This window comes from Marmota marmota, unplaced genomic scaffold (genome assembly GCF_001458135.2).
Source record: "Marmota marmota marmota unplaced genomic scaffold, marMar, whole genome shotgun sequence".
NCBI lineage: Eukaryota > Metazoa > Chordata > Mammalia > Rodentia > Sciuridae > Marmota > Marmota marmota.
The window spans coordinates 41,748,079-41,773,618 of record NW_025999842.1 but is presented as its reverse complement, the minus strand read 5'-3'; the positions used below and the strand labels follow the sequence as shown (position 1 = coordinate 41,773,618).

The window sequence follows — 25,540 nt, the reverse complement described above, 5'->3', positions numbered from 1 at the left end:
TTTGAATGATAGGAGAAATATAGCATTGGGTCAAGAAGATGAAGGTTGTCTCAGTAAACAAAACCAATGGACACATGCTTCCATTTATACACTTTTGTGTGATTCTATTTTTTTTTCCATATAGGCCATGTGGTTGTTTCAATTTCATCCCAGTCTTCGAATTTCATAGCAACAAAATCCTAAAGAAAACTAGAGCTTCATGATTGCGTGATTTTAAAAAAATCTAAAAAATTCAAACTCCAGCAAGAGATGTTAATAAATAATAAATTCTGTGTAAATCATTACCTTGTGACTAGCTCTATGTACATTTAATATGTAAATATATAAAAATAAAGAATTTAGCCATCATGGTTACTTAAATCGTAGAAGTCATAATATTCATATCTATAAAATGGGTGTGAAAACTGCATTTCTCATAGAATTTTTATGATGTTTGAATGAGATAGGAATTATAATGAAAAACATTAAGTAGTTGTTCAATCAATGCTTATGACACCCCTCTGTTTAATTTTATGCCTGTTTATTAAAAACAAAACAAAACAAACAAACAAACAAACAAAAAACTAAAGGATCCAATAGTTAAGTAACTTGTACAAGGTCATGGAGACCAGAAGTGAAACCAGGCCAATGAACCCAGACTGTAACAGTTCCAGTCATAGCCCTACAGTTTTTGATGTACCAGGGCAACTTGTCATTAACCTAAATAGTCTCAAAGTCTTTGGTTTTTTCTTTCCCAATCCATCCTCATATGACACAAAAATGACTTTTTTCCAGCCCATAAATTCTTCATAACTTTCAATTAGTTTTCACTAAGTTCAGACATTCAAATTCATTGTTCTATCTGATAACACCTTTTAGCTTTTGCCTGAAGTTCTCATTCCACTCACCTGATATGCTTGAAACCAGAGCCTAAGTTATTGAGGAATGACAACACCTTTCCTCTCATTCCTTTCCGCTTTTTGATATCCAGTGTCCATGTCCTGAAATGAACTTCCTATTCTACCACAGAATATAATGCCTACTCCTCATGTTCCTTATCAAACTTCTTCAGTGAACAGTGAACCCTGCAGTTTTAAGACAGGTAAGCGACCTTCTTGTGTGCTGCTTACTGCTCAGATTTAACTTGATATATAGTCACATCCCTCTGATCCCCAATTATGAGTTTACAGTTCTCTTTCCTCGTGGATTCTGATGCCCTCCAGAATGGTAATGGAGTTTGATAACATTCTTTGGTGATAGGTGCAGAACATCTGGCAATTATCTCCCACTTGCAGGCACTTATTCAATGTCTATTTGCTTTCCGTATGAAAATTATCAAAGTACTATATTAGCAACCAGTTTAACAATAATAGAATAAAGATTTATGGCGCAACTGATATCTTGTCAAGGCACTGTGACAGGTATGAATAGGAATGATTAACATTTGGCTTTGCCCTCAATGAGAAGCAAAGTGGCACAGGTACATTCACAGTTATTTTGATGTGTTCTACTAATACAGTATTACATCAGATCATAGACAAGTGTACAAGAAGGATCTTTACCCAGAATGAGGAGGAAAAAAGAAGCAAAGATTTTAAGACTGTTTACTCCCCAATTGCCATTTAAATTTTCATTACTAATGGGGTAAAGTGCTTTCTATTTCATAGCTGCAGTTTAAACACATCTTGATAACTTAGTCACTAAGACTGTTATTAAGGAGGTTCTATCATGGTCTGAGGAATCCAAAGACATAAAGCAGATGGAACTAGTCCTGTTGAAGTATGGATAATTTGATAACACCAAATTAAAAAAATACATAATCATGTGGAAATTTGTCAGTTTGGCAAACTTATCAATTAAAGCCACCAAGACAAGTCAGCATGCTTAGATGAGTAAGAGAGAAAGTAAGAGAGAAAAAAAATGAAAAAGAAAGGAAAATAACTAGACTAGACTGGGCCAATGTCTGGTTTACCTCAGTTTGAAACATTTTTATGACATTTTTGAGCTCACAGTTTGTGTCCGAGTCCTGAAAAACCACTAGAGCCAACATTATATGATAATTTCCTGTTCTATGAATGTTCAAGATGCCTACACATTTACAGATAAACATGTTTCTGAAACATGAATTTCTTGAATGCAATCCTCTCTGGTTCATCAGAGTATTTCTTACAGTGCCGAGAACTTCATCTCACACATATTATGCTCAGCACAATTGCTGAGTGTTGAGTGGATTTAAGTTCAAATGTCAAAGTCAGAATTTTACTTCTCAAAATTCTTAGGCTGCAGCACAATGAAAGAAGATTTTATAGAATTAGAATTTAATGGGTCTCAATTACATTAGCATTTTTTTTCATAATAGCTTATATATGAGAGCCTATATATGTCCTCGTTCCCTTGCAGGGTATTTTCAAGACAACAGCCAGAGTGATACTCTTGAAATATAATCAGATCATGTCACCCTCTGCAATGTGCCAACAACTCTCCAATGGCCTCATCTCAGAGCAAGTGGGGATCCCTTGAATAGCCTGTGTTCCGATTAGATGCCTTACCAAACCTGCTCACCTTGGGCCTCATCTCCTGTGTTTTTCCTGTACCTCACTCTACTGCAGGCAGCCAGGTCTCTTTCCTGAATCTTTGCCCCCCCCCCCCTTCCTGATTTTTTAACCCAGCAAGCATAGTCCTGCCTCAGTATTTTCAGATTTTGTCTTCTCTGCCTAGAACTCATTTTCCAGATACCCCTGTGATTTAATCCTTCACTTGAGTTTTTTTTTTCTCAAAAGTCATCTCATTTTCTCATGATCTACCTTTTTATTTTTTCCTACTTTCCCTTCTTTCTTTCCAGGGTATTGAACTTCGAGTCTCACATATGTTCTACTAGTGAGTTAGTGACACCCTGCCTCATTAAGTGAGTTCTTTCTGATCACTTTATCTAAGTTACAAACTCACATGCACCCTGTGTTTTGGACCACCCGTTTCTGCTCTACTATGTATTCTAGCATTTATCAAACTCTATCATACCATTATGCATTTAGCCTTTTTAATTTGTTGATTTGCTGTTTTCCCCACTAGAATGTGAGCTCTATGAGAAGTGGGATTTTTCTCTTTGGCTTACTAATACATACCCTAGAACAAATCTTGATATTTCATAGCTGCTCAATATATATTGCTGAAGCATTAAATAAATCTCAATTACATATTTTTAAAATAATTAAAGTGTTAAAGATAAGAAAAAAAGCACTTGCCTGGTATTCCAGTGATTTATAGATGCTACTCTAACTCTAACTGGCTATGTAATTATTACTAATCACTTGGTTCATTATCTTCAACAAAATCATAATCAATGAGAGTCAATGAAGAATATTAATCATTAATCTGGTCTAGCTTATGCTTTATCAGAAAGCAAAAACTGCTTGGTGTAAGGATATCTTAGAATGCACTTTATATATGCTTTAGCAATGATGAAGAGGAATAATACAGAATGTCCAGAGAGAGGACCCCACCAGAGGCATAGGTACAGCACACTTGGAGAGAGACTTAAAGTGAACACACTCTGCCATAGACTCAAGTTTAAAGGTACAAGGACATTTGTCTCCTGGTCTGTGATCTTCTTTCTTTATGATTTTTAGCTCTCATCATTAACAATAGTGAGATCAAGTAGCAACTGTACCAAAAGCATGTTGAGTACTGACCCATCTTTGCCAACCCCTTAAATAATATTAGTTGATAACATATTTTAAAATATCTGTTTATTTTCTTCCTCTATTTTATTTTCCATTTTCAGTTCTCCATTCTGCACATAACCAGAACTTTCATCTTTGCCTCAGGGAGGTGTATGGAAGTGGTGGAATTAGAAATAGCCAGTGAGAACTTGACAATTTGTATTCAAAAGGCCAGTTTTTTACAAGACATGAGGGTTGGGTTCTCTTTGTCCTCACCCACAAAAATACTCACTACATCAGCACCAAAGACAGGAAGAGTTGCACCTGGAATGCAGGGAGGTCCAGGATGAGATAGGGTTGCATGGTTCCCAGAACACAGGAAAACTTGCTGCTTCTATACTGTGACACTGGTTATAAGGTAGAACCAGGAGATAAGATGTCCGAGGAAGGCTTCTAAGAGGATGGTGCACCACAATATGTCTCAGAACTAGGAGAAAGTAAGTGGACAGGAATGACAGATGTCTCTGGACCCCACTGGTTGAACAGATGGCTTAATGCCTAAAGGTAACTCCTCTCCCTGGCTGTGGTGGAGGCACTACTACAACATCTGTCTTGATGAGCTCCATAGCCCTAACCTGGATGGGAGGCAGGGGTCTATTCTGGGTTTGCAAAGTGCTTCCACAGAAGATTGAAAAAAATGTAAATTAACCATTTATGTTAACCAAATAATAGATATTACTGACAGTATCTTAGTACCACATACATTATTGGAACCTTGGCCAGGCTGCAGGGAAGGGTGAGTTCCCCATAGGACCAAGGCTAAGTATGCCAACAGGCAAGCAGAATGAAAGTTCAAACAGAAATTAAGTTGTTTCTTCTGGAAAATGAAGAATGTATCCCTTGCCCATCTGAGAGTCACAATACTACATGTACACTATTTAGCTTCCCTTTTGAAACAATCCTGTTATTTTCACCATTTTATAGTCGAGAAAATTGGTGCCTAGAGAGGTTAAGTAATTTGTCTAAAGGTCTGGCTGGTTCCAAAGTTGTGTTCCTAAAAATCTCTGCCTCATGCAACTGCAAGTCTTCTCAGTTTTACACTATTAGATGCTACATAGTTTCAAGTTATTGGTTTGCCTTCCACAGTTTCCTGGATGTCCTGAAACGGGAAACTAAGAAAAAATATTTGACTAAATCAGGATGTTAGTTGTTGGATTATTTTTATATTTATCATATACTTGAATGATAACAAAAAAAAGAATGAGTGAATGAGTGACACTTCCATCATAAGTTTTAGATCTTTTATTCTTTTGAGGTAGGGCATAATTTAAAAACTAACTAAATAAATAAATCCACAGAGTTAGGAGGGCACTCTGCACTCTGCTGCCAGGATTCCAGCCCCAGCTTTACTGCTTAGCACCTGTATGACTCAGACCAATCTAATTCTTGTCTCCACTTCAGTTTATTTCATATTTAAAATGAGTATCACTATAGCACCTATTTTATGTGATTAAAATTAATTAATACAGGTCTGGTTTATAGAACAGGGCTGGCATCTAGTAAATGTTTTAAAACTATTTTAGGTTTTAAAGCAGAAATGTGAATCTATTTCTTTTTCACACATATTTTCTCATATTATGGAAATGTCAATAAACTATTCCAGTTCTTATGTAAATCTCATGTTATATTGTATTTCAAATGGGCTTCCTTAAATGGTTGAGGAAAATGAAAGTTTGCACTTATAGTAATAATTCCTGACTTTATACTCAAGAAAACTTCAATTAAGTATGGTATATGTCAAGAGAAAATACTCTGTTTGGAGAACACTGGGTGAATAAATTAATTCCAGTTGATGCAAGGGGTAAATCCTATACTTGAGCCCATAAGAGTGAAAAGAAGGTTGAGCAGTGTGATCTCTGAAGCAAATCCTAAACCACAGACCTGGAACCTGGTTCAATCAGTTAGGAGTTTTGTCAATGGAGCGTTTTCAAAAAGATCATGCAAGAGCAACCATGGCTTGAGGGTAGAGATTTGCAGAGTGTTTTACCCTTTGGTTTGTTAACCATAGCAAACCAGGGATGATAAAAAAACATTAGCTCAATATTTGTTGGCCATCTGCTTTCATCCATCTTGAAAATGAACTGGATTTTTTTGGATGACCAATCGGATCAAGGATGTGGAAACTGGTCCTCTGGAAAAGAAACCCACCCAGTGACACAGCCTAAGAGAAAAACATTTACGATCTTAAGCACAGGATTCTGTTCCTCATTTCCAAAGGATCTGCAACTTTTATATATTGCATGTATATTGTTTCCCACCTAACATTTTACCAAGGAAAAATGCTAATTTTGACAAGGTTTACCCAGGGAAGAAAAACATTATGAAGAAGACGTGAGGATGATTTCTACTCTCTTGACACTTCCACACATAAATCTCATTGGCTAATGTTTATTAATGCTTACAGTGTACCAAGAGTCTGGAATATCTTCCCATACTCCTCAAGAATTCTATGATGTAGGGTATTAAGTTGGGCAGAAAAAGAAACTGAAGCACAGTTGTTTTAAATATCTGTATAAGATCAAACACTAGAAGAGATTTTTGAAACTAAGATTTGCCAAATACCTAAAAATATATAATCTAATTCCTGAGTTACCTATCTATGGGCTCTAGATGGCAAAAGTGATTGCTTACATTTAAAATTAATCACACAGTGCCTAAACTTCTTCAAAAAAGGCTATGAAATACACATACATATGCAGGTAATGGTCCCTGAAGTATCTCACTTTTCACAGAAATATATAAGACAAAAATTATCTTTCATCAGAAACTAATGCAGTTTTCCTAAGATAAATTTGTGACTGGTGTCAGTAGGTGATGACTTGGTGGATGTTTTTCAGCAGCAACATTTCCCTACCTTCAAATCATCTTGCCTAAATGATGATCCTAGACCCCAAGGGTTAACATTCTTTTTTGCCAACTGACTTGATGAGAACAGGCTAGCCTGTTAACACAGCAAGGGGCAATTTCCCTTGAAAGGGAGTGATTTAATTGGATACCTAAAATCAACTTTCTATTCCATATGCATCTGTTCAATGGAGAGAAGTTTGCAAACTAAGAAGATGAGTTTCTGTTACAATTGATAAGGCTTTGAGAAGCAGCAGACTAAGCAAGGAAAAAAAAAAAAAAAGCTCACAATATACCAGCACCACAGATTATCTGTGACTTGAGTAGATAAAAGAAAAACAACAGAGACTACATGATTTCTAAACCAAAAAAGTAAGAGCAAGCATAACTGGTTATGGCTAAGGTTATGGCTTCAATTATGGTTTGAGCAAATAGAGATTAATATGGTTTGTTCGTGCATCAATGAGCAACACAAAGGACTTTGAAAATTCTGCTCACAGGCTGTGATAGACTTCCTCTCATTTAGTATTCATAGGTGAGACTCTTGTCCTCTTATTTTCTGTTTGTAACAAATGTATAAAATGGAAGCTTTCCTTCTATAGCTCTATGACTGGTGGCTGCATGCAAAGGCAGTATCCTCTGTGAGATCGAAGGATCATCTGATTATCCAGCAGCTGTGCCTCATTCAGAATACCAGCCTGAATTAACATGCATATTATCTTTATAGAGTGAGGATGTGGTCAACCCCTTTGCCGCCTCCCACCTGTCCTGAGGTTGACACCATTGAAACAAATGTTTGAAATTAGAGAAGTGTTCTTCATTCTTAGCAGAATATGGAAAATTCACATATCCTTGTATATGAATACATAGACATTTCACCAGTTCCCAAATATACAAGCATGAAATGGCTGTCATAAATACAAATGCTCTTAGTTGTACACAAGAAGGGGCCAACCACATTACCAGCAGAATGCCTTCTTGCATTTTATCACAGCACTAAAATATGCAATTCCTTTCCTTGAAAAAGCACTGTTATGGGCATTATAAAGAAATGAGCCACATTGAGGTCTGAGCAATTATCACCCTGGAGGGAAACACACTGATGCAATTGAGCAGGAATAGCTGTTTAGACAACCAGACTCTACTAGTTCACCATCCAAGCCAATGGGCCTAATTCATTACCTGGCCTCAATTTTAGGAGAATTCTATTTAGTGCTAGGACTAAAACAGGGGACTTAAGGAGAAAGCCTATTAAGCACAATAAAAAGCTGACTATAAATAGAGGTGACTACATTAGAGTAATAATTAGATGTTCATGGGGAGATGAGGCATATGTTAGGTTATTCTATTGTTGTGTGATGCTTTTTTGTTGTTGCTGTTGTGGTCAGTAAAGCATTTCACTATTTTCGATCAAACATTTCAACATTAGATCTCCAAATGTTTCAATATTTAAGTTTAAAGATGGGGAAGCAGTGCTTAGAGGAAACTGCCATCAAATTTTAGTGTTCTTATGAAGATGAAGTAATGCAATAAGACTTCCAAGTTCTTCATGCAGGACTTCTTCATATTCAAATAATTATCTCCGGCTGCACCATGACTGTAATTGTCACATCCTCTCAGTTTTGGAAAGCTCTCGTTATTTTGGCTTCTACAATGAAACAATGAAATAAAACCTACCACAGGAGAAAAGAAGAAACACAAATCAATATCTGCGACGCTGCTACACTTTCCAGGCCTTTAGAAATATAAGAAGAAAGCTATTCACCATTTCCTAAAAGCAGTCTCTTTATAAAACAAAGTATAATATCTGGCAGATGTTTGTGTCACAGGAATGCCCTGAACCATCAGCTATATTTAACAAAACAAGAGTGAGAGTTTGCTAAATTGGGAAAATCACTTCAATTGAGAATAGAACACTTAATAAAATAACCATTGCACATGACAATAAGTACAGGGAAGATGATACAGAAAGGAAAGACAATTTCAGAGTCACACAGTGAATTATCAACATGTACTAGGATGAAAATACGGATGTTTTTACACTTTCAAGTAGCATCCACAAGCCATCATGCAAATTTTATAATGAAAGCTATTAGAGAGTAGAGAAGGTTTGCTTCCGATCTTCAAGGTAAATAGCAATGATTTGGTCTCTCTCTCTCTCTCTCTCTCTCTCTCTCCCTCCCTCCCTCCCTCTCTCCCTCCCTCCTCACCCTGACATAGAGTATTATTGAATTAGGGATGAGTTAAGAAAACCTCTAAACTAACATCATGCTCTTAATGTAGTGATATTGATATTCTGTCAGGGATTCCTCCAAAAATACAACTCCGTTCCTGTCTTATTTTTTAATCACTTCATTTGGAGAAAAATAATATCATTTCTATTTGGAAAAAAAACACGACTTCTTGCAAAAATAATAGGTACAGAAAATTATCAGAATTAGAAGGTGAGGTTAGCAAATTTGTTGTATATGAAAGCAAAGGATATTCACTATCATCAACATGTGACATTTTGATAAAAGATGTATTTCCATAGCATTCTTTATCAAATGCCAAAAATAAATTTCATGAAATGTGCAAGCCTTCCATACTAAAATTCATAAACATAATAGAGAGAAATGTTCAATCTAAATAAATATATGGAAAGACCATATTCATGAACTACAAAACTACATTGTCTAAATATGAACTATTTACAAATTGAACTGTAATTCACCATAAAACCAATAAAAATAAAGATTGTTTTCCTTTTTTTATTCTAGAGAATCAGAGAAATACAAAAGTGCAAGAAAAGCAGGTAGCTTTGCTTTCATAAATTTTATTCAGCTAACATAAAATACTGTGTCAAGCATTGTTCTAAGTGCTTTAGAAATATGAATTCATCTAATCCTTATAACAAATTTATGGATTAGATATTACTGCTACCCTTAATAAGAGATAAAGATACAGAAATATGAAGAAGCTAAATAACATATCTAAAGTCCCACTGAGGATCAAGCTGGACCCATTCTGCATTATTACTTTGAATCTGTCTCCTGGACGTTATTTGATATTTTTATTTTACTTCATTACTGTATTTTTAACTTTAATTATTGTATTTTAACTTGACTTTATTTTATTCTTTTTCACCTTTGCTATTCTTCAGTCTCTCATCCCTTGCTAACGTAAATAATCATATTTCCTATTTTGTTATTTCTAATACCTGAAGTCTATGTAGGCCTGTTTCTCTTGTTTACTGTTTTCTGCAGGTTCTGTTATGTTGTCTTATTTTCCTGGTGTTTTCAGTAAGCTGCTCTTTTTACTTTGAAGTGGATCTGTGGCAATTAGTTGATAGGTGGATAAAGTTAAGAATTTACCAGAGATTTGTTTGTCTTTCTTTTCTTTGTCCTCTGGGGAATGACAAACCTAGGATCACTTTAAATTCTCCCTTGAGATCATGTCCCTTTCTGCCTCCAAAAGGCAATCTTATTTGCATTGCAAATTGACAGGTAGCTTTGTATGACTGTGAGTTCCCAAAGTATACCTGGTCCTCCTATCTCAACACAAAGACTGAGACAGCAAAGTTTCCTTATTCTCTCCTATGTGACAAAGGCTTTTTTCAGTCACCATTATACAGGAATACAGTCCCCAGGAATCTAGCTTTGTGTGATATCTCCTATTAGATCCCCTACATTTGACTGGGTTTTAAACTTTATTCTCTGTGTTGAGGCAGCCTTTCAAGTAGAAATTCCAGGTCATGAGACCATCATATACTCTCAGGATGAGAGCTAGTCTGGGTCCTTACTCTACTTCCATAATTCTAACTTCCATTTTGCAGTGGTCAACTTTGGATTCATGTGTGTGTGTGTGTGTGTGTGTGTGTGTGTGTATAAGTGCACACACATATGTGCTGGAACAATATGTATTTAAATATATTTTTAGTAATAAGTTTTATCAAGCACCTTATTTCAATAACAAGAGTTGTTCAGGTTAGATAATCTACCATGCTAGTAAAAATGGAGAACTTCTTTTATCACCTTGGTGAGAAAACCTGGAACGTGGCAGATATGCATAAATACGATCCATGATTTAATCATCCAATGCAGTGGGTGGGATTTATGTAACTAAACCCTTATACCTCAGCCCCCAAAGACTCTTATGTCCACCTCAGCTTCTTCTATCCTGAGAACCAAGGACATTTTTTTTTGATTGTTTGTAATGACCATTGTTTTGCAGAATCCATTTACTTTGAAAGAGGAAAAAGCAGGAGCTTTGATGTCAGGCAAACCTGTATCCTGATGCTACCATTTACCATCTGAAATACACTTTTTTCAGGTTACATTGATCCATTTGAAGAAGTATTGTTGGCTACAGAGTAGATACTCAAAAATTGTAGCTAATTTTGTAGTAGTGGTCTCTTCCTTTGCTGGTATGCTTCAAAAAATCTTGTCTTAAGATTTAGAAAAGTCCCCCCTTCACTATTAATTGAACTTAATTTCTGAGTTTATATTTCATCTTGTCCTCTGTGCATCTGCTTGCATCTTCATACCACTTTACATTCCATCATGTGCATATAGAATATGATGATTTGCAGAAGTAGTTATGCTTTCAGGTTATAAAATGTCTAGCACAGGAGAAAGTGTGCTATGATTTTATTTCTTTATGTTGTATTAGCATGTTGGTGTCTATAAATAGACTTAGTTCACCAATCCATACATGGATGCACATTATGAACCCTTAGGACAAAGAATATGCCTTGTACAGCCAAGTAGCTCATTGTGAGGCAGGTTTTAGGATGTACTTCTTAGATGTCCAGTGACAATACACTGGGGTATAAAAAATATGGTTTTTATCCCTTAATCTACTGGGGCAAATCATATTTAAACATTTAAAGTTACAGATATATACATAAAATTAAAAACTACGGAGGCAGTTTAATGATAACTATAGAGCACATACTAAGGAATTTGCGATGATATTTGAAGCATAAAGACAAGCCCTCAAAAGGCTTTAAAAAAAACTCCTTGGAGGTTAATAAAAATAATTAGTCAACTTGCTTTTTAACTATAATATGTACCAAAGTACTTATTAGAGAAAAGGGGTGAAAAAGAGGACATAACACAAACACAAGTGCACTATTTAACTATCTAATGGCAGAAGGAATTCATGTACAACTTTCTTAAGTCACTGTCTCCCAAGACTGGAATATCACATATAAGTGGGAAGCAAACAATTCAAAAACTAATTTCTGATCATCCCATTTTCAAGATGAAGAAACTGAGACCCAAAGATGATAAATTGAAAAATGATATTACCAAAACCCTAATCAACAATTTGATCACCAAAATGGTAAGGAAAATATCTTATTAGTACTATTAAATGATCAACAAACTAAAATGGAACCTGAAGCTCAATTTTTATCTTTTTTCCCTTACATATATTCACAGGAAATTCTCCATAACTCTAAAGGAGAAAAGGCTACAGTTTTAGAAACAGTGATATTATAAAAGAAAATCAATTTTCCTTAAAGAGTTCTATGCATTGATTATTTCAATAATACTATATACTCCTTTAATTCACCTAGAGGAGTCTTTTTAATTAATTCAACAAGATTAATACTATAGTAAGTCCTTGATTTAAGCAGGCCTGTGTTATAAGAATAGAAAACTGATAGGATAAAATTCAGTCCACTGAATGCATAGAAATATATTTATGCAAATTTTTCATTAATATGTATTTTAATCCACAAAGGGAAAGGGAATATCCATTGCATTACCCAAGTGTAAATTTTAGATTCTAACTCTATGCAACCCTGTTGTTAAATATAGGAGAACATATGGATCCTCCGCTCATTCTGGCTGCTTCCACACAAAGACCAGCCATTTTCCTCACGGCACATCTCTGGAGAATCTGCTCTTGACATCATGAGTATATCCTCAAGTGTTTTCACATTATGATATGCCCATGCCATAGAAATCTGAGGACTTGCTCATTCGAATTATTCTGTTAATGGAACAATTTAAACTCTCATTTTTGAAGCTGAATAGAAGTTATATATGAGTGAAGAAGTATAATAGCATTTTAGCTTCAATATCTTTTCTTGGTGCTAGTTTATATCTTTAGGTTTACTCTCAAGAGCAAAAGCAATTTTTAAAAATGCTTAAGAAGAAACACACACAGTTCTCAACTTTCATCTGTATGAAAAGAAAAAAAAAGCAAAGGGTGGCAAGAAACACCCAACATTTGGGGGAATGAACCAATGGTACTCTCAAATTGGATTCCAGAAATATTCACATCCCAATTCTTGGAACCTCTGAATATGCTTCCTTACATTACAAAAGGAATTTTGCAGATATAATCAGTATTAAGGACTTCCAGATGGGAAGATGATCAGGATTCTGAGAAGGCCCAATACCATTATGTGTCCTTAAAACTGGAGAACCTTTCCCAGATGTGGTCAAAGTTGGCAGCATCAGAAAGAAATAGCACCCCATTTTTTGCTAGTCGTGAAATGCAGGGACTTGTAAGAGGTTTCTAAGAACTGAAAACTATAAAGAAATAGGTCATTTCCTTAAGCCCTAGAAAGAAATATAGGCCCCCCAAACATCCTGGTTTTAGCTCACTTGCTTCTCTAGTCTATAAAAGTGAAAGATACCACATTTGTTTAATTAAACATTACATTTATGGTGAATTGTTATATCAGCAAAAGAAAATTAGTACAGGGCCTGACTCCAAACACCTATGTGAGGGTAAAAATAGCCAGTGCCTCTCCTTTACAGTTGAGAGAACCAGACAGCAAATCATTAACAGAATTATCCAAAAGTCTGTGTGCTAACAGGTGGTGGTGTTGGGTTGGAAAGTGCTATGTCCTAAATCCAGAGACACTGCCATGCTGACTTGTTAGGTAACTCCCAAAACACCAGTTCACAAAACTAGGAAGAAAATGAGGCTGGAAAAAAAGAGATATAGAAATCAGTGAATTATGAGTTGCAGAGGGAGTCTGGGCTTGGTCTCAGAGGAATGGAAAATCACGTTATTTGGTAGAAATGTCCAGAGATGCAGTGTTACTGGATCTTGAAACTTAGGGTTGGGGAGGCTCCTGATGCTCATGAGAGTCAGTGTGGTGAAACTGAGTACCTTAGTGAATGACATGATAACTTCAAGAGATAATGGAGAGACAGCAATATATTTTGAACATGAATGTTGCTTATTAAATGTACATTAAAATAATCAACCCAGTGGCACCATAGAGAAAGAACTACAGTAGAAACATACTGAGGAACCCAATGCTATTTGAACATCAATGTATTAATTGCAGTGAAATGCAATGAAAATTGAAAAAGGAGGAAAAAGCAGTTTTGAGATATAAAAAGAAACTTTTTTAAAAATAAAAAAGCACTTAGAGGAAAGAGGGTTAAATGCAGGGTTCAGTGAAGAAATAACATTTAATCATCTGAGACTTCTATCAACTATTATTTTATGAGCATCTACCAGATACTCTGTAAAGCACTTTCTATATATTCCACCAGTAGTTAACACTATTTAGTACTTTGTTATGGGCTCTTTTTAAGCACATTTATTTGTATTATACATTCTTGCCACATTATTTATAAAATAGTTACCATTTAATATTCCCCTTTCCCAGATTGAAACTGATGGTGCAGAAAGAACACCATGCCTGCTAATGAACAAAAAATTACCAAATAACAAAATCTGGATTCAAACTCAAAGTTCTATGAATTAAAGTACCAAACTTTGAACTATAGCATGCTCCTCCAACTCCTGACACAACAACATGTTTCTCTTTGGTAACAGCTTTGGATTTCAAAGGAATTTAATTTTATTTTCTGAGTACCAGTTTCTGAAGCATTGAAGATACTTTTCACTCTGGTTAATCTGCCAACTGTGGGCAAATACAAGTTTAAGCTAGAGAATAATAAGAGCCTCTTTTTTCTCAGCAAATGAAAATAGTCCAGTATCTTGTAGTAGCTAAACTGCAAGATCTGAAGCTAATGAAACCATAAATACAGATATACCACTCCTGTGGATTCTAAATTCTGTGCTAAATTAAGTCAAAATGCTAAAATTATAGAATTGGCATAAATTGCCAAATTTTATTTCTCCCAGAGTAAGAGTCTTTAAATACTCACTAAGCTGCTTACTGTCTTTGAATCAAAGAACTTTTATAATACACTGAAGTGATAAAATGTGATGTGTAAGAGCTAAAGTAATAAACCACATGGATTAAATGTCTCTCAAAATACTATCGGGTTTAAAAAGCTAAGAGAATACACTTAGGTGAAAAAAGTAACATAAGAAAATGTCACAAGGATTGACCAAGAGCAAACATCTGAGAAATAGCTTAAGACATGTTCCAAAACTAAAAATGTACCAGCTTATCTCCCTCTAATTAATGCACCAAAGTAGAACTTTAATTAAAATACAATTTGAGGATGAAACCAACATGAAATACGATGGATATAGAGTGACTATGTTTGGATTGAAAAAAACTGAGCAAAATGTCTAATCAAATAAAAAATCCTTATGATGTCCATTAGAAGCTTAGAAATGAAGAGAAATCACCTTCCACTAGTGAAAATACAGTTTCTTGTTTCTTCTTTCTCCACCAAACTTTATGTATAATCATCAATTCCACAAAAATTTCTTTGGGAATTAGGTATAATGTAAAGCATCAAGGAAACAATAGAAAACAAAATTAGACAGTGCCTATCCCTACAGTGCTATTTTTTTTTCATTTGCAAAGAACATTTATTTATTTTCAGAACTCTCCTGATTCTTTTTAGGGAAGGGTGGTGGTGGTGGTGGTGAATATCTGTGTGCCTTAGTGAAATGGACTAATATCTGCTGTTTCTGCATATCATGTTAGCTGAACTTCTACATGGTAAAAACAACAGTGGTAGACTAGGTCTGCTGAGTCAAGCTATTTGCTAAGCTATTCAATTACACCTGCAAATAAGATGTATTTTACAGGAAGAAATAGCATGTAATGATGTGATGGTTACACACTTGATTTTTCTCAAACAAAATCATCTAAAATCCTACATAGGCACTAAAATAAATAAGATCCCAATCAATGACTAAAATTATTTTTGAATTACTTTCATTATAACTAATAAGATATGTTGATTCTCATAAAAGACTAATAATAATATTTGAAAATTTGATGACATTTTTGGGATAAACATCTGGCATGTCATCTTACTATTCTCTGTATATAACTTAATTACTCTGTGAACAATGTCCACTCTAAGCTATGAGAATCAGTAACAGTCAAATTATAATTGCCAAACCTTTCATTTTATCCAGTAATCTAGGATTCTTATTGTAAGTAGCAGAAAGACTGCAGAACAAGCTAAAACAATCTATAGTGAGAGTCTGGAGGATTCTTATGGTGGTTCACACACAATTAAGAAAAAGTGGCAACACTCAGGAAGAACATGGGTACCAAGAATCTTAGCAATTTTATGATCCATATGAATGATGTTCCCAATATTCTGGCTAGAAAATTTCTCAAGATTTCTTCATTTTTAGCTCTTATTTGAGAACAAGTAATTGTAATTAAGGTTTGTGGGTGTTTTTTTTTTTTTTCCCAAGTGGACTGTTTCAATTTCTGTCCTCAAACAGCTCTTTTCAAATCTCTTCTGGAAATCTTGTCCCTTTCTTCCATATTATCTTCTATTTCTCTCTGAGTTTTGTATCTCATGTTACCTATACATGGGAAAAGCTTTCCTCTAAAGAAATTTGTGTCAATTCCTCCACTGTAATATGCTTTCCTTTGTAAAATCTATTAGATAGCACAATTAAACCTACTTCTATAAAAAAGTAAAAATATATATGACAGATACAAAGAAACTTAGCATTTAGAGATTGCGGGTGAGTGTTAGAATGATAAAATTGTAGGAGAATTTATTTTATTTTTAACTTTAAGCCTATTTTAGCTTCTTTCTGAGATTTGGATGTGGTTTTACTGTGTCTCCCAAAGGTTCATATGATTGAGGGCTCTGTCCTCAGTGTGACAGGGTAGAGATGATATACTCTTCAACAGTGGAATTTTGTGAGAGATCATTGGGGGCACTGTCCCTATGAGAAATGAGGTAGTTCCTGTGGAACCCTGAGTTAGTTCTTGTGAGAGGTATGTTATAAAACAAAGCCAGCCTGTTCTCTTCCCTTCTTCTGGTTTTATTTTGGGGGGCTGGGGCAAAATGCTATGGTGTAGATGTCTTCTGGTTTTCTTATCTCTTACATGTGCTCTCACCATGGCAGGGCCATGCACCAGGAGGTCATCCTACCAAAGGGAACCTTGCCAGAGCTTGTGCTAAGCTATTTGAACTTTCAACCTCCAAAACTATTAGCTAAACAAATATATTTTCTTTATGAGGACCCACCTCAAGTAGTTTTGTAAGACATATATATATATATATATATATATATATATTGGTTGTTCAAAACATTGCAAAGCTCATGACATATCATCTTTCATACATTTGATTCAACTGGGTTATGAACTCCCATTTTTGCCCCAAATACAAGTTGCAGAATCACATCGGTTACACATCCACATTTTTACATAATACCATATTAATGACTGTTGTATTCTGCTGCCTTTCCTATCCCCTACTATCCCCCCACTATCCCCCCNTCATTTTTTAGTGCTGCGTAATACTCATTGTGTATAAATGCCACATTTTTTTTTATCCATTCATCTATTGAAGGGCATCTAGGTTGACTCCAGAGTCTAGCTATTGTGAATTGTACTGCTATGATCATTGATGTGGCAGTATCCCTATAGTATGCTCTCTTAAGGTCCTCAGGGAATAGACCGAGAAGGGCGATAGCTGGGTCAAAGAGCTTGATATCAAATCAGAGACTCTGCGCCTGATAGAAGAAAAAGTTGGCTCCGATCTACATATTGTGGGATCGGGCTCCAAATTCCTTAATAGGATGCCCATAGCCCAAGAGTTAAATACAAAAATAAACAAATGGGACTTACTTAAACTAAAATGTTTTTTTCTCAGCAAGAGAAACAATAAGAGAGGTAAATAGGGAACCTACATCCTGGGAACAAATTTTTACTCCTCACACTTCAGATAGAGCCCTAATATCCAGAATATACAAAGAACTCAAAAAATTAAACAATAAGATAACAAATAACCCTATCAACAAATGGGCCAAGGACCTGAACAGACACTTCTCAGAGGAAGACATACAATCAATCAATAAGTACATGAAAAAATGCTCACCATCTCTAGCAGTCAGAGAAATGCAAATCAAAACCACCCTAAGATACCATCTCACTCCAGTAAGATTGGCAGCCATTATGAAATCAAACAACAATAAGTGCTGGCGAGGATGTGGGGAAAAGGGTACACTTGTACATTGCTGGTGGGTCTGCAAATTGGTGCGGCCAGTATGGAAAGCAGTATGGAGATTCCTGGGAAAGCTGTGAATGGAACCACCATTTGACCCAGCTATCGCCCTTCTCGGTCTATTTCCTGAGGACCTTAAAAGACAGATATATATATATATATATATAGATATAGATATAGATATATATAGAGATATAGATAGAGATATAGAGATATATATAGATATATATATAGATATATATATAGATATATATATATATAAAATGTGTATATATATACACACATACATATACATTTTTTTCTTAAATCCCACTTTTATAACATAACCTCAGAGAATGTAGTACCTTTTCCTACCATTATTAACCAAAATTTCAAATGTAGTCTATATTAACTGACTCCCACATTCATCGTCAACATCTTGTAGCCAAGTTTCCTTTTCTTTCAATTAAGACAAATAGGTCTTATGAAAAAAAAAATAAAACCAAGAGATCATATATAAGTTTTCCATGATTTCTTCTTTTCACTATGGCTATTTCTTCACAGTTTTGCCCTGGCTATCTCTCATCCATTTACCTCTCCAATGACAGAAAACTTTTTCTCTACTCTGTCATTTGCTTTATCTTATTCTACAGTTTCAATTTTGCAATTAACTATGGACTAAATCTCTTCAGCATGTTAGTTCCCTTGAGATATAAATTTAATTATTTGCAGCCTATATTTATGATGCCTTCATATATCTCAAAATCCCCACCACCCAGTACAACAACATCATATGTATCCTCAATGCAATGCTTCCTCCATGCTCCACAGGATAGCATTACATTCCACTTAGTTATAAAGCTCAGAACTTCTAAGAATATTCTTCTAGGCTTCTACATGCCTGACATCACTATACTGTCAGCCAAACCTGATAATGTTAAAAACATTTTAGCTACACTATCCCAGTATTCTTAGTTCCTCTTTTCACTCATTGGTATTTCTGAGGAAGATATATCCTTGCCATGTGGCCAGCCTTATATTCCATTAGAAATCTCTTCTTAGGAGATGAACTATGCTTTCTCTCACAAGCATTTTATTAATTTCTTGCTCCATAATTCCTTCTACAAATTAATACAAAAGAGAAATACCTTCTTCCTCTGCTTTCTATTGAGTCACTTAATTTACAACCAATTGCAATTTCCAGATATATGAAAAAACGTTATTTCTACAACTGATTCCAGCTTCTAGCATAGCACATATTACTTTTCCAAGTCTCACCTTCCTCATTCCTTCTGCAGTATCCACACTGACAATTATGCCAAGTTTCTGCATTGCCAATTTTACCAAGTTTCCTAAATTCCATGTCCATCTTCCATGTCACACATTTTCATGTTGGTTATACAAAGTTTGTTCTGCAATAACTATTCTTTCCTGCTTCTCATGTAGATAACATCTGTTGTGGTTTAGATATGGGGTGTCCCCCAAAAGTTCATGTGTAAGACAATGAAAGAATTTTTTAGAGGTGAAATGATTGGGTTATGAGAGGTGTAACCTAATCAGTGGGTTGATCATTGGTATTGATTAGCCAGGCAGTAACTATATGCATGTTGAGTGTGGCTGGAAAAAGTAAGCCATTGGAGGTGTGTTTTGGGGATTTATATTTTGTCCTTGATGAATATAGCTCTCTTTGCCTCCTGGTTCTGATATCCTGAGTAGCTTTCCACCATCATGTCCTTCTGCTATGATGTTCTGCCTTACCTTGGGCATATAACTTTGAAGCTGGCCAAATACAAACTAAAACATTATCAAAAATCATAGTTTTATTTTTTTTCCATTTCTATGTTATAATCTAGAATTTCTGTGTGACCTATTCAAAATCTACCTCATTTTTGAATTTCAGAATTTTGTTCAAAAATCCTTAATAGACACCTCTATATAAGTGCTTTTCAGAAATTCAAATTTAACATATACAAACCAACGCTATATTCTATAAACACTTAGATACTCACTGATCATTGGGAGGTTCAGTGTTATCTGTACTCTTATTCTTTCATGCAACCTTGTAAGCCCTTCAATGAGATGGCACAGTTAACTTTGCACATTAAATAACACACAACACAGGGCCTTGTACAAATCAAGGTTTTAATAATTGTTGAAGAAAAATGGAATTACTAGAGTTAACCCATTCCCTCAGAGAAGCCAAATATAGTTAAACATATTAAAATACACTGTACTAGTTTCCATCTAGGAATACTACTTGAGCGTAGAGTAAAGGAGAGCAATTTTCCTAGTAAAAAATTTATGATCACATATTTTCTACCATTTTTATGATTTTCAAAATTTGCTGCATTAGAGTGACATAAAACAGGCTATATAAAAATCAACCATGGGAAAAACTCTAAAATCTTAGTTCAAAACTCAACATTTCCACCCAGATATGTAATGATCTCCCTTATGTGAAAAAATTAAAAATTGGCAGCCCTCCATTTGTCAGAGTTATATTCATGATTCCTATTGAAATACTGCTTCCATTGTAAGTATCATCAAATTTTAAATATTACAAAACTAGTAATAATAATGAAAAAAGATTTTCTTTTGTGTATTCAGCAATTCATTGAGTATAATATATATCAATATCTATCTATATCTATCTATCTATATCTATATCTATATCTATCTATATCTATATCTATATATCTATATCTATATATCTATATATATCTATATATCTATATATCTATATATATAGATACAGTAATATGTATATATTACTCTTTTTGGTTATGTGAATTCTATTTTTTTCATATAGTGGTTAGAAGGTCATATATTTTCCATAGATAAAAGGTAAAATCCTAAACCAGAATTCAGCTTTTCATAAGGAATAAGCCTGTAAGCTTTTTCACAAAAGGTGAAGAAAGATGAAGCACATGGTTTTGACCTTCAAGATTTATAAGCTTCCTGTAAGCTTAAGTATTTTTTTAATGGTGTAGCAATGGAGAAAAGTGAAGAGTATAGAACAAAACACATTCTGCCCTTTAAGCCTTGGATAGAAAGTAGGAGACAGATGGAAAACTCCATTGTGTGCTTTCTCTGCCACCTGTCACCATCTGAATGGTAGCCAGTATTACTACCACACCTTATTAAGTTGCTTGATAGAAATATTGGCACTAGTAGAGGAACTACTTTTCTTGAACTTAATGAAACTTATGGCTTATGTAAGGATAAAAATACAGGCTTCCCTTATAAGAAGAGTCTGGCAATCTAACAGTATTAATTTAATCAATAAAATATAAAGTGTTTTTAATTCTTGTTAATATTGAAATGCGATTTAGAATTTAGGGGAGGAAATAACTGAGCTAATTATACAGTTAGTAAGTGGCCATACCATACATGAACCTTTATTTCTGGGAGATCACATTGATGGATGATTCAGAAAACAAATCATTTAAAAAATTGGACATGAAGAATATAAATGGTTAATATATTTATGCAAACATACCGAAACATATAAAATTCAACACAGTATAGTGGCTACACAGCTTGGGACATGATGGGCAATTGACAGAAAGAGATAAAGGAGAATACAGTACTTATGTTTCTAAGAAACATACAGTATATACAGTAGAATTTAGTACTTGATAATGTACCTATAATTGAGCTCCCTAATTGGATCACTTGAAATTATTCTGTTCTTCCTACTAGATACCATCATTAAAGGCTAATAAATTACTTTAAGGTACAGCTAGCATTAATGCTGAATCCAAAATAGATGATTAATAAAGTTCATGTTTAATTAAGCTCTCACTTGCCTGGAAAATGACGGTGAAAGAAACAGCATTTTAAGAAAGATTGCAAGATGGGAGAAAGCAATAGGTTTTGAGGAACTGCAGCCTTGAGGTGTCATGTTCCGATTATAAGATGCTTTAGAGACAGAAATAGCTATACAAATTTGATACTGAAAAGTAAATCTGTGAAGACCCCAAGAACAAAGAACCATTAAAAAGGAAAAGTTTGAGAAAGTGGAAGAGTTAAGTTGGCCTGATAAAGATTAGGGTTGCATACAGCATGATCAAAATTCCAGAATAACTTTGAGAAACAGAATGATCTTCAAAGCCTATGACCCAGAGGAGATGGAAAACAATATTGAAAATTAACCAATGAAAAGCCAAGCTTATGATGATTAATAATAAAGGAGTGTGTGTGTGTGTGTGTGTGTGTGTGTACACTGCTCACAGATAAGTGATAATGATGTTATCTATAAAATTTCTGGAACATCCATAAAATACAATGAGCAAGCATAAATTTGTATATTGATGGGTGGGCTTTAGAAGATTTCATTCACATTAGTTCAGAATTTTTGCAGATTCCTATGCTTTCCCATGGGCATTTAGAAGAGACATCATATTATTTTTTAAATTATGTTCTAAGTTTCAAAGGTTATTGGGGACCTTGGATCATTGGGGCATAGAAAACAAAGTCTATATAGTATAACAACTATAAGACATATATTAAAATTTGAAAAAAAATAAGATGACTTGTTTGGGTCCATTTCACTATGCTTACTTCTACTTAACTGTGAATTACAAGGAAAGAGAGACAGAAAAAGGACACAAACATAGTCCTAGCTTATGAAACCTTGGAATGGGAAGATGAGCTACAGATAAGATTTCCCTCATTCTGATTTGGCAGGATCACAGTCACCATCAGGGCTCACTGTGGGGAACAAAAATGTTGAGCTGGGACACCTGGATACACAGGTGGGAGAGAACAGGCCTCAAAATCTTGCTAAAGGGGCTATGGCTCTAGCTGGTTGTTTCAATGCTAGTATAGAAGATGTTATGATGGGATAGGTTTAAAACTGAGATACAGATAGTACATCTCTTTTCTTTCAAAGAAGGCACCTCTGTCTTCTAAAATTAACTCAAGGAGATGATTTAGATGATTGGCATTACAGTCTACTAGGTAATATATACAACAAAAAATTATGTTAACACACATGCCATTACTATGGTAGTTCATAAGCTTTCCAACTGTTAAACCCAAAGAGCTCTTTCTCAGGCCCCAGTTGGCTCCCAATGTGCCCTAGTAACTCAGAATTTTCCTATGTCCTACTTAAAGATGCCACCGAGTATATGTCTTTTCATTTATTTGTCCCCAAAGAATCAATATGTAAGGATTGTAATCTCTCCATTTCTACCAAATAACATGTTTTCAACATAAGTTACAAGGTGGAGGGTCTGAATGACCTCTTAAGTTTGTTCAATAAAAATCTAAGAGAAGCACTGTGAGCCACAGGAAACACTGGGAGATAGCAGCAGTAGGTACAGTTCCTTCAAACCAGGAATATTTTTTTCATCAAAAATCACTTTATTTGACCAACTGAAGGCAGACTATCATTATCCTGGGACATATTTTGTCTATGCAAATTTGATTAAATAAATAGATTCAATCAGGGAAATGGGGAGAAATATAAGAATAAACACAGACTTGGATTAAGAACAAGTTTCTCCATTCTTTAGCATCTCATAATTTGTCTTATGGTGTGTTTTAATTATCAGCTTCCTTCTTTAGATACAATCAGCTTATATTTTTTATTGAATATATATGTTTTTTTTAAACCTCAAAGATTCTGATTATTTATTATTTTGTCTTCTGCAACATTTAAGCTTGTCATGATCCTTCATGGCTCATGCTCCATTATGATGCCTTTAGGTTTCTTTCAACTTCAGTTCCCACCAATACCTTTCATTCCTTTACTTGGCATTTTCTGATTTATTCACCACACCTTTTCAGATCAGTGCATTTCACAGGTTGCTGATCAACTCAGTGATTAAATATCCTTGAGCTATTTGCCAGCTGAAGTCTAGCCAGTCATCCTAGGGGAGGAGCTGGTTCATGAGATTGCTTGCAAAAGGCTGGAAAATCAGAAAGTGCCCATAGTTTGCAGGCTGAGTACTAGGTTGAGAAATTAATCAGGGCAAAAGATAATTGAATGCTGAAAGATTTTAAATAAGTTTGAGAGATGTTACCTAAATCAGATGTGCCTGTAGGAATGGAGTTGAAGAGTTTTGATAACCACATCAACATAGTGTAGTTCTCATGAGGGACTTCTTTGTTATGAACTGCTGATATCTTGTCTTATCCTCATATGGAAGCAAAAGAACCAGCTTATATTATGGCCTTTTAATATAGGGCACCAGTCCTATTCATAAGGGCTGCACTCTCATATCCTAATTAATTACCAAATACCCACCTCCAAATACCATCATATTGGGGTTTAGATTTCAAGGTATGAATTTGGTGGACACATCCAGTCCATTATAGATGGCAATTAGAACAAGAGGGTGGAGTCCCCATGATGAAATTAGTGCTTTTTTATGAACAAACATGAGAGAGATATCTTATTTCACCATAAAAAATATATCAAGAAAGCATCAGTTTGTAAGGTAGGGTCCTCCCTAGAGTCTGACCATATTGGCACTCTGATCTCAAACCCTCTGTCTAATGCTAAGAAATGTGTGTCTATTGTTGGAGCCACTGAGATATGGCATTTTGTGATAGCAGTTTTAGTTTACTAAGACAGGGCTATTTGTTTTCTCTTACCACAGGATTACCTGTGCATTCTATGTTGGCCCAGAAGCCCCCCTTTTCCCTCAATTATGAGGCATTACTTTCTGTGATCTCAGGGGCCAGAATGGGGCCTAGGATGATCAACAGAGAACTGGATTAGGGAAGGAGTTGGATTAGGAAAGATGCATAGAAAACTAGGTCTATCCAAACAATAAGTCCTTACCAAAAATCAGCTACAGTTGAAATCTATAGTATCTCTGCAAAATTGGATGATTATGACTACTGGAGGTAAAAAAAAAAAAAAAAAAACCTTTTCAAATCTAAAGTTATAGCATTAATATTAATACCACTTCTTTAATTTAAGAATGTTTGGATCTGCAAATATCCTAAGTGTTCTACAATAAAAAACAGATTAAAAGATAAAGTACTCACAAAGCTTACAGAAACTCACAGGCACTGAAATCCCTAGAGAAATGTGTGTAAGTGTAAATGCCAACTTCAATATTAGAACAGTTTTGCAAAACAGCAGTGTTATACTTCTTCTTTCTTTTAAATCGAACACATGAGCCAGCTCATAGAAGAAGTCTCAGCTACACAGGATCCCAAAGGAAGGGAAAGTCAGTCTGGAATCAACATGAAAGGGATCTAAATACAAAGATGATCATGTCCCTCTAAGTGGCACAAATAATAAAAAGGTTTGCATTCAGGCCTCTAGATTCATAGTATTATTAACCTAGTTTTTTTTTTCTTACTCTTTCTTTCATTTTGGCCTTCAGGAGAGCAGCATTGGTGAATCTCCCAAAATTGAAGAGACATTTCTCTCAAAGAGCAAAACACACAAGAATATAAATGTGTTATTTCAGCAGCTTCACCTGTGAAATGGAGGTTATAAATAATCTATTCCTATTTCTTACAGGGTCACTGGGAGAACTCAAAAAATTTGTAAAGTACTTCTTACAAAAAGACTCTTGTGTTTAAGTGCTAAATTCATCATAAGTAATAACACAATAAATAAAGTTGAACCACCTCCTCTCATACCTCCTAAGGTCTTCTCTGGCAGGTTTATTAGTGTTACTGAAAACAATC

At 34.9% G+C, this 25,540-nt stretch overlaps 1 long non-coding RNA gene across 1 annotated transcript in view; it reads right to left on the bottom strand.

The window, feature by feature from the left end:
• Positions 1-808: 808 nt before the first annotated feature.
• The window catches only part of LOC125614633, a 430,190-nt gene continuing 405,458 nt past the window's right edge, over positions 809-25,540 (bottom strand). Inside the window, exon 2 of the long non-coding RNA XR_007345217.1 lies at positions 809-4,125. This is a non-coding gene — a long non-coding RNA (uncharacterized LOC125614633). The remainder of the gene's footprint in view (positions 4,126-25,540) is intronic.